The sequence below is a fragment of the Podarcis cretensis genome (genome assembly GCF_951804945.1).
Source record: "Podarcis cretensis genome assembly, chromosome: 15".
Lineage (NCBI taxonomy): Eukaryota > Metazoa > Chordata > Lepidosauria > Squamata > Lacertidae > Podarcis > Podarcis cretensis.
Window position 1 is genome coordinate 5242900 of NC_137185.1, and position 10305 is coordinate 5253204.

Consider the following 10305-nt stretch of genomic DNA (forward strand, 5'->3'; position numbering starts at 1 on the left):
CAACCGCTGAACCCAGCAGAAAACAAAGAAACAAAATCTGCCCACTCCTGATTAATCTGTTGGGTCAGTAGAGGATGCTTTATTTAATTGCCGCCCCCTTTCAGTGTGAAACAGTGGAGCACAAGTCTTCCATTATTTCTTACCAATCTTTGGGAGGGGAAAGGGCCTCTCCTCGTGCATTGGTCAGTCAAGTTGAGCTTCCAAGGTGCTAACATGACTCTTTTGGTCAGTTCACACTGCGGTCCTGTTCCAGTGTTCAGTGAGTTTGGGGTTTCTCTCCATCCAGCCACAGCTGGCAGTGAGGAAAGCTGTCATTTTTTTGTGATGCTTGGCATTTGCCAACCCAGTAGGGTTACCGCAGAAGACTGATGCCTTCGACGAAGCATTTGGCTTGCCCCAAAAGGCTTCAAAATTTGAGTCCTTCCTACCACACGTGATCCAGTGGACCCAGCTACCCACATCCCTTTTAGTGTTGACCACTGTGGGAGAGAAGCTTTCATTTATTAGTCTAGACAGGGCTGAAGGTCCCCACTTATCTGTGTCTGCCTGACTCTAAGAACTTGGCTATTTCTTCCAAGCAGAGTCAATATTTCACACCAGCGTTTGGCTAAACCCCCTCTTTATACGCAGCCTGGAGTGGAAACAAAAGTGGCCAGGAATCTTCCCTGGACGGTGACCTTGCTGCAGTGGCTGAACTGGAATAGCACCTTTGCAGCTGCCCAGATTCCCTTTAAAAACAAAAACTAAACAGCAGCATACTTGAGCCTTTTAAAATGCCACATCCAGCCATCCTCAACAGAGACTGTTTAGGGTTGCCTGCTACCAGCCCAGAGGTCCTGCCTGTCCCTTTTAAAATGCCAGCAAAGCGAGAGTTGATGCAGCCCAGAGGAAATCATTCCCATTCCCACAAGAAAAGGAAGATGGTGGGCACACAAGCCAGTGGAGGGAGATATGGCCTGAGTCTACCCTAAGACATCTTCTGAAGCCCTTGCCTGGGTTCCACCTCTGAGAGATGCTTAGGCAGCATTATTCCATGGTGCATTATTCTATTTTATTCTCACAACAACCCAGTGAGGTAGGTTTGACTGAGAGTGGGTGGTTGCCCATGGCTACCTAGTGAGTTTCATGGCCAAGCAGAGACTTGAGCTCTGTTCCCCCCACTCCAAGTCCTTATCTACTGCCTGCTCCTCAGCCCTGCTATTCAAGGGCACAACCCCTAACTCCTGCTGCCCCTTCTCCAAGCTCTCCCCCAGGAGAGCCACCCCCAGAGGCTTAAATCTGTAGCGACCACTTGGCTAAAGGCTGCATACTTGCTGCACACAGAAACAGACTATGTAGCACCATTGATATAAGAGACTGGCTCAGCCTGTCAAAGAAAAAAGAAAAAGAAAAGGCACTGCTTATTCCCGCTATTAATATCAAGAATGTGTCAGAATTTCCATTCTCAACCACTAATTTTGTGGGTTTATGACTCTGCCATAAAAACACACCTCTTGGCTGAATTTTGGCATGCTGGCCTGTAGCTGGTCTTGAAAGCCATGTTAACGCAAAACATCCATCCAGACACCGGTGAAATTCCTGCATTTCGAATACACTCGTTCCTTTTCTTTTTCATTTCTTTTTTAAAGTTCTTAAATCTGTAAGCAGCATCAGGGCCCAACAGCCGCCGTGGGACTGTGTGGAAATAATACTTTTGTTCATGTAGACATTTCCACATTTAAACCAGATTGAAATCATTTTGTTTGTCATGGCTCCCTCCTCGTAGGAACTGTCATTTTGTGAAGGTGCTGATAAGGAATTATGATGGATAATTGTCTTGCTCAGTGTAACTCCAGTTCTCAGGCTGAGAACCGTAATAATTACGCCAGCTTGAAACTGGTTTAGGTCTTAGTGTGGGTGTGATTATAGATGGCGGTCTTGTCCCTTGGAATTGCAGGTTTTTAAAATTTTGTCTGTTTACACTAGGAGATTACAATGTTGCTTTGATTGATGTCTTAATGGAGTTCCCCAGGAACACATGGCGCATTGTCACCAGAACTTAGAAAATCAATGTGCTATATTCTTAAATTGACAAAAAGTAATGCTGCTTTGTCACTTGATTGAGCCTCCATGTTTATTTTAAAATTTGAATGTCACTTTTCTGTATAAAGATGTTCAGAGTGGCTTACTACAGAACAACAAAAATGTAAACATCACCACAATAGCAATTAAACAGGAGATCATTTCAAAACACAACACGACAATCCAGTCTAAGCATATATTGTAGTGAGACTTGACCTTAGTCCCTCTCGAGGTGAAGGGTGGCCTCATCCCTGACCATTAGCCATGCTGACTGGGACCAAACTGAAGTCCAGCATCATTCAAAGGGCACCAGGTTGCCGAAGGCCGGTGGAGAACCGTTTCAGTGGTGGCACCCTTGTTAGGGAACTCTTTTCCCCATATAGCTCTCTGTTGTTGGTTTTTTAGGAAAGCAGGAAGACCCTTTTATAACAGTGATGAGGTATTTTGGAATCGCTCTAATTTTTCTAAGATGCGATGAAGATGGCTTAGTTATTTTGTAACTTTAATTGCTGTTGGTCTTGGCATTGCTACAATGTTTTGCTGGCTTTATTTGATGTTTTATTGATGGGATTATTTATTGTATGTTATTGGTTGTATTAAGTGTTGTTGGCCGCAATTTCTATTCTTGGGAATGATACAGATCTCAAATAAATAAACAGGACTACTGCTTCTTCTAATTATTAGTATGTTGAAGAAGAGTCAGTTTCTGTTTTCACCGATGGTCCACAGGCATCTTATTACAAACCCTTTCGAGTAGTAGTTTCATGGAAACTGCTATTTTTCTAGAAAAAGAGGTGTCGGAACTCACCATGAACGCCTCCCTTCTCTTATAATGGCAATGGGACCCACCTGAGAAGGGGCCAGAACTGACTTCCAGCAAGTTCCAGCTGAAATAAAGCCCTGATAGCAACACAGTATAAATATTATTATCATCAAGGGTCAGCAAACTTTTTCAGCAGGGGGCCAGTCCACTGTCCCTCAGACCTTGTGGGGGGCCAGACTATATGGGGGTGAGCGAATTCCAGTGCCTCACAAATAACCCAGAGATGCATTTTAAATAAAAGGACACATTCTACTCACGTAAAAACACGCTGATTCACAGACCATCCGCTGGCTCGATTTAAAAGGCGATTGGGCTGGATCCAGCCCCTGGGCCTTAGTTTGCCTACCCACGAATTAAATCAATAGATCTAATTTTCAGTATTACCTACTTCCCACCCACCCTACCCCACAGCCTCCAAAAACATTTCTTTACAGGAAAACATTGTTCCAAGGCGTCAGGAGTGAGTTCTGTGGGTTCCATTGTGAGTACTAGTCCATTGAATGTGTAATAATGGTTATCATTTCACCATAAATTTATCATCTTCTCCTTTCCTGCTAATGCCTTGGCTAATGCCTTGACTTTCTCAGTTAACTTTTTGGAGAGCACCAGTGTCCATACTTTCTGTTTCCACTGTGACAATTCCAAATGTTCTGGGGTCTTCCAGTTTTGAGCAATCAGTTGCCTAGAGGCTACTAAAATGAATGTATCTTGAGATAATTTCTTAATTCATAGCAACAAGATAGATAAATGGATAAATGATGGGTTGCTTTATCCTTTTCGTGGTATCCCAGGTAGATTTTTTTTCTTTCCATTTTGGGAGGGGCTGTATCCACAACAACTAGAAAGGTCAGGACTTTAAAAAAAAAAAGTTTTCAAAATCAGTTATTGGGCTTTTAAATGCCAGAATCGCAGGGTTTACATTTCAGCTATTTTTACTTATCAGTTTAATATCCTTTTAAAAGATTATGGTATTTGCACCTCAACATTTTCTTCAGTTGCATTCGCTGTATTTAATGCAATACTATTTAAAGTCTAAAGGTACTGTGAGGACATATTTTAAACTAGCAGGTCCTTCAGACTTTCTATTTATTAAATTAGTTTAAGTATGTGAAATTCTGAAAAGAGATTCAGCCTGAAACGTAAAATTCTGCAGCCCCAAGTTCAGGCCTGGGCAGAAAGAGCAAAACAGACGTCCTGCTGTAAAAAAAGCCATTTAATAATGTATTAAAATGCCATTGACTCGAACACTCTTTTTAAAAAAATGCACACTGTGAAAACAAATGGCTTTCAAATAATTAGGATCTTATGCCCAAGCTGATCTCTGTGCAGAGATTTTCCTGCTACAATCAGGCCAGTCCAATTCTGACCATCTCAGGGGGGAATTAGCAGCACATAAATCAACTGGTGTTGTATTTTTCCCTCCTCTTTTGGCCATGTCAATGTACATCTTGGGATTGGCGAAATGCTGCCAACACTCTCTGACATACTTTTGCCTCACTCGTAGATGCACTTGTTAGGGTCCTCCTTTTCCTTTAAAGCAAAAAAGTAAGTTTCTAGCCCTCATTGGTGCAGAGAGCAAAGGTATCAAAAACAAGGAGGCAAGTACAAATCTGACTTTGTTCTACAACTTCTGTGTTTTCTGAGGACTGCTGCCAGCATTCCTTTAAATCTGTTTGGATCTTAATATACTGCTTACCTCCTTTATTAATATAATGTTTACAGCCTGTCTTAGCCAGACAGTAAGTATTGTGGCAAAAACGCAGAAGTCCATGTTTACCCAGCTATGAGTGCAGCAGGTCTCAGGTTCAACCCCTGGCTATGGCTGTTGCTATTTGTTATTTAGTATCTGCACTTCATTTTTAAAAAAGGCGGAGTTTTTTAAAAGAATAAATAAATAAGTCAATATGTAAATTCATGAGCGTAGCTAAGTGTTGTTGTTTTTAACCAAACATACCCCTAATGCATTCTTGTAACAGTGATTCCAAATCTCAGTTTGTCATCAAAAGTGATGTTTGTGTGTTCCAGAATTTTGCACATCCTTCGGAAATCCCCAGGCTGCCAGTTAGTGTATAGTTCATAATAATGAAGCAATGCTGTGAAGTGGTTCCCTCAGACATTCCTTTTGCCACCCACCAAAGGCCCTGATTTTAAAAAAACTGTTCTCAGTTAAAATTGTTGTCTGTGTTTTTGAGGGTGTTGCATGGGGGTGTGTTTGTGTTTCTCCTCATTTTGCTTTGGGTAGAGGCATTTTGCCGTGGCAGGGTGTTGGAATATCCAGTTTTTCTTAGGTCAAATGAGTATTTTGTGGTGCCTGCAGCAACTTATTAGATTTTCATATGTGCCCCCAGGCCCAGTACAGTTGGGGACACCTAGTTTAGGACAGTTTCCTGTATTCCAAATTTGAAGTTATTTTCAGTCAGCCAAATTCTAAAATGACCACGCTAAACTACACTGCAGAGGAATGTTGGCGGTGACATCTCTATTCTCTTGGCTGACAGTTCTGTTCCTTCCAGCCATTGTGGCCAGTCCACTGACATCCGTTCAGTCAGCTGAGTTCCACCAAGTCCGCCAGTTCTGTCCTAGTCAGGAACAGTATAGGAATCTGCCTTATACCAAGTCAGTGGGTTGGTCCTTCCAGCTCAGTACTGTCTGCACTGACTGGCAGCAGCTTTCTAGACAGGAATCTTTTGCCAGCGCTGCCTAAAAATGCCAAGGCTTGAACCTGGAACCTTTTTCAGGCAAAGCAGGTGTTCTGCAACTGGCTACAGCCCTCATCCTGCCCCATCTCCACCCAGTTCTAAACAGGTTTGCAAAATATTGCTGCCAGCTAGCACTGGTCGTTAGAATAATCGAATTGTAGAATTGGGAAGGTTGCAACAACTGATGCTATAGCACCATTGTGGAGGTCAGGATCAGCTTACAGGTTTGCATCCCTAAATTGCTGTTGCTTGCATAGTGGCTCATTTGTTTGGTCCACAAGGTAGATTTTTTTTTTTAAGTGATCCAGCATCTCAGCTCTTAAAAACTGCCTAGCAGTTCATCCAAATTAGTACCTCTTCTGGCCAAATTGGTAGCAATATGTGGAATGATTTCTTTTTTTTTTCACTTTGCCTGCCACAAACGATTAGTGCAAAGGCGCAGCATAAAAAGTGGGTCCTCGTTTGCCTTCAGGAGCTGGGTGGAGGAAATTAAAGGATCAACATCTTAAGAGGGGCACTGAGGATGGATTGTTCCATGTGACGGCCACAGGCCTCCAGGAAATTGACTTCATGAAAGGCTCGAGGATGCCGGGATGAGGATGAGGAAGGCAGGTGATGATCCTAAATCACATTTCAGGCACTCTGAGGTTTGGAGCTTTCTTTGCAGTTGTTGTTGTTGTTGATCCAGGGGAGAAATAGCAGATTTAGAATGGAGTCCCCTTCTTGTGCAATTAACCATCAGTGCAGCTGCCAGGATTGACATTTTCAAATAATAAAAAGAGACTTTTGTTACAAATGCAAGAAAAAGTCAGTATGTCAAGCATATTCCCAGTCTTTGGAATGTTAGGGTTTGTAGTGTAGTTTGAATTTCTGTAAGGGAGGTTAGAAACTTAATTTGTTTTTTAAAAAATCAACACCCTCAATGAATTGTAAGTCCTAGAGTTTTTTTGTGGAGAAGCCATGACAGTTAAACTGTGTTGAAGCAAGCGCGAAAGAAAGAAAGAAAGAAAGAAAGAAAGAAAGAAAGAAAGAAAGAAAGAAAGAAAGAAAGAAAGTTCTTTCCTACTTTCTGATGTTCTAATGCTCTGGCCAAGGTGGGCGCTGCTGCCAGCAGAGAACCAGAAAACTTCATTTGTGTCTCCCATGCAGGCACTGCTTAGCTTGGTACAAAATGAACACAAACATGCAAGTATCAGGACTGAGTGACAAAGATGAGTCAGGTACCAAGAACCCAGGAGCTGTGCCAAGGGGTCAGAACCAAGCAACAAGGCCATCCATTTGCTAAATGTGTCTGTGTGTGCTTCTTCATACAGCACATAGCTAAGGTGGGAATTTGCTCTCGAAAGTGGCAGTGATGGCCATGAACTTAAATGGATTAGACAAACTGAGAAGAAGGCTATCCACGGCTGCAAGCCACAATGTTCGAGCTCCATTGTTGGAGGCGGTCTGCTGGGAATCACAAGTGGGGAGAGGAGCGCTGGTGCACTCAGGTCTTGCTTGTGGGCTTCCCATTGGGGCATCTGGTTGGACACTGATCCCACTGAAGGCTTCTTCCGGCATTCTTAGGCTCACTCTTCCCTTGCATCTCTAGCAGCCTGCTTCCGCCTTCCTAGTGATACCATAGGAATCTGGCTGCATTTGCAGCCTTTTGTTCCCATGAGGGGCCTAACAGGAGAGTCCCCAGAGACTAAAAGGACTCCATCAGAAATGATCTCTCTCGCCCCTCCTCGCAGAAGATTAAAGGTGCCTCCACTGATTCAACTGTTTATGGATTCCATTTTGCTCTGCTTATGCAGCTGATCCTTTAAGGAGCCTCAGATTACCCATAAGCGCTAAGACTTCGGGGGGGGGGGAGCAGTTGCAGGATAACAGAACCCTTTTTATGATAATCCTAGCAAGCATCAGAGGCTAATTTATAGAGATCTGGTTGCCAATGTGGAATCCGTCTAGAATTTCATTAGCGAAACCTCAGTACATTCGTTGAGTTCTTCTGCTGAGACAGATATCAAAAGGGCGATTGCATTTTTTTTTTCTTTATATGCAGCCACGTACTGGAATTATCTAGTTAAAAATAGTTTAAAAGCCTAAGAAAGGGGATCTAGGAAGCATTTTAAAATGCAAGAATCTCCATATGAGGAACTGTAGAGCCATATAGTAATACTGCATAATACTTTTTTTAAAAAATCATTGATTTTGATCGACTAAGATTATGGATTCCCAGTTAGAGAGCAGTTGCTCTGTACAGTTGCACAGAGTTGCACCTCATGGGAACCCAGAGGTTTTTTTCAAAGACACCACCAATCAGCGTGCAGTAAAACAGGCAGGGACCAGCTGTGTCCTCTGGGTTTGGAGGAAGTATCAGTTGATTAATTATTGAGTCCAATGATTTAATAGTAGGGGCTTGGTTAAGGGCATATCTTAAAACATAATACCAATATACAGAAAATGAGATTCCACAAGGATTCCAGAGCAATTGCCTGCAGTTTGAAACTGAGTGCCCTTTAGAACGTCGCATCATTCTTTAAAAGCTATTTTTGGTTCTAGTGTTTTTCTACAGTAGGAGGTTAGTATTGTGTCAGTTTTCATTAAATGGATAAAAATAAATCTGACCACATTTGCGGGAAGGAGCTTCACCACAGGCGAATGAGAGGAGAAATTCCACATGGGGGTGACCTTTATGTGCTGTAGCGACTGTATGAACTTGACATTAAAATGTTTGGGAATAAACCTCTGGCCCGGATGCAGTGCTGGTTGCCCTTTCCTGCAAGTGAGTCACAACTCAAAACGGGGCTGTTCCTCTGCACCCAGTGTATCCGTAAATTGAGCATCGGGAAGCGTGTCCAGACGAGCATTCCAACTGCACAAAGTCAAGGTGGATTGGAATACTTGTGTAGAAAGTTTCCATACCCCTTCCCAACCCTGTGGAAAGGAAGGAATGTAGGGAAACGGCTGACTTCCCCTCACCCACCCGCATTTTTTTTTCTTTGGGGAGGAGAGTAAGGTTCATGTGTGCGCAGTTGTAAAATCTTGTCTGAATGATACTGTACAGAAATCCCCATCAAGGTTTTCTTCCAGCTTCCAAGCTGTCTTCTCTCCTTCATAATGATGAATGCCTAGGAAAGAAAGCTATCTAATCTTCAAATTGGTTGCTTTTCTTAAAAGGACAGGAAGAGAGGCTGTGCATTACATTCTGAGCTGAGATCCCTGCTAAACTTGCGGCTTCATTGACTCCTTAACTTTCTCTCTTTCTGCCTGACCTTTGATGCCTCATCTTGGAGAATGATGTTTTAATTGCCGAAGACAAGGGGCCTATGGTGCCTTCAGTCACCTGTTCAAATTGAATTGATTACCTGTCCCGTTGTCTATTTTGTCCTGCCTGCCATCTCTTGGTAACTCTCACCTTTGCTTACTCTCTGGCTCTGCTCGCCCATTGCTGGTTCCCATTATTTCCTGATGCACACGGCGAGTTCATCACCTTCCCAAGATACCTCTTGATTGATTCCTTATGGCTTGCGGAGAACCACTTAAGTATTTCCTAGCTGAAACGAAGCAACGTTCGGGAGCTCGGTCTTTCTTTAAAAAAAGAAAGGAAAGGAAAGCCTGAGATTTGTGGTTGTCGTTGTTTGTGTAAACATTACTTGAGGCAAGTTGTTAGAGCACTGGGCTCTATGTGTTTCTTTTTATATGTGTTCAAACAATTCCTCTATAAAAGAACTTGGGGTGTTGTAAAACACTTATGCCGTGTGTGTACAAACCCCTTCAGCAACAAGTCGGATGCAATGAAAATGAGCTAATTGGATATTAGTACAGTCCTTTGCTCTTCATCAAAGACAGTGTGACCTTCCCTTCCACACAGGTCAGAGACCAAACCACTGCTAACTACTTGATTTCTTAAAATAATACCTTTTATCTGCTTTACAACTTTGGCTCCTCCCCAGTAAGTGTCAGCATGCTTCTGAGTAAAATTCAAGTCACCGATTATGGCTTTTCAAAGCTCTAAGCCTGGTGCCAGCATGTGGCATCCTAGGGCAGGTGCCAGGGAGCCCTTTTGACCAGTGCTGGGTCTAGGAGTCACCATTTACATTTCCCACAATGCACCCCATGTAGCATCACTCCAGTGCATTGTGGGAAACGTGAATTATGGTTCAGCTGGGGAGCTGGTACTGCTGCTATCAAATATTCCTCCGGTGCCCATTTCTGCCCCCCCCCAAAAAAAACCTACAACCTGAAGCTGGCTCTGGCCCAGCAGACCTTCTGTCAGACTTCCCCAACCTGGTGCTTTCCAGATGTTATTGAACTACAACTCCCATCAGCCAGCCAATATGACCAGTGATCAGAGATGGCAGGAATTGTAGTCCAAAACATCTCAAGCGGTGCTTCTCAAACTGTGGGCTGAGGACCACTCTTGGGCTTCAGCACTGGTCAAGCAGTTACCCAGACACAAACAGCAGTGGCTGCAGAGTCATAATAAATAAGAATCAAAACAAAGTGGGTAAGAGAAGGAAACTGTATAAGAGGAGAAAGTGAATGTAAACACTTTTAACAATGGTTTGTGCTCTTTAATCGTGGTTAGATGCTACACTCAAACCATTGTTAAGGGCTGACCACAAATGGTGTAGTAAAATCAGGAGTTGAATAAGTGGCTTTGCAAACCATGGTTTATAGGTGGTAAATCTGGTTAAGGGGCAGTTTCTCCACCCCTCCACCCTTTCTGTTTGAGAG

General features: G+C 43.1%; 1 protein-coding gene across 3 annotated transcripts in view; it reads left to right on the forward strand.

Moving 5' to 3' along the window:
- The window catches only part of BRIP1 (BRCA1 interacting DNA helicase 1), a 229597-nt gene that overhangs the window by 184840 nt on the left and 34452 nt on the right, over positions 1-10305 (forward strand). The window lies entirely within an intron of this gene.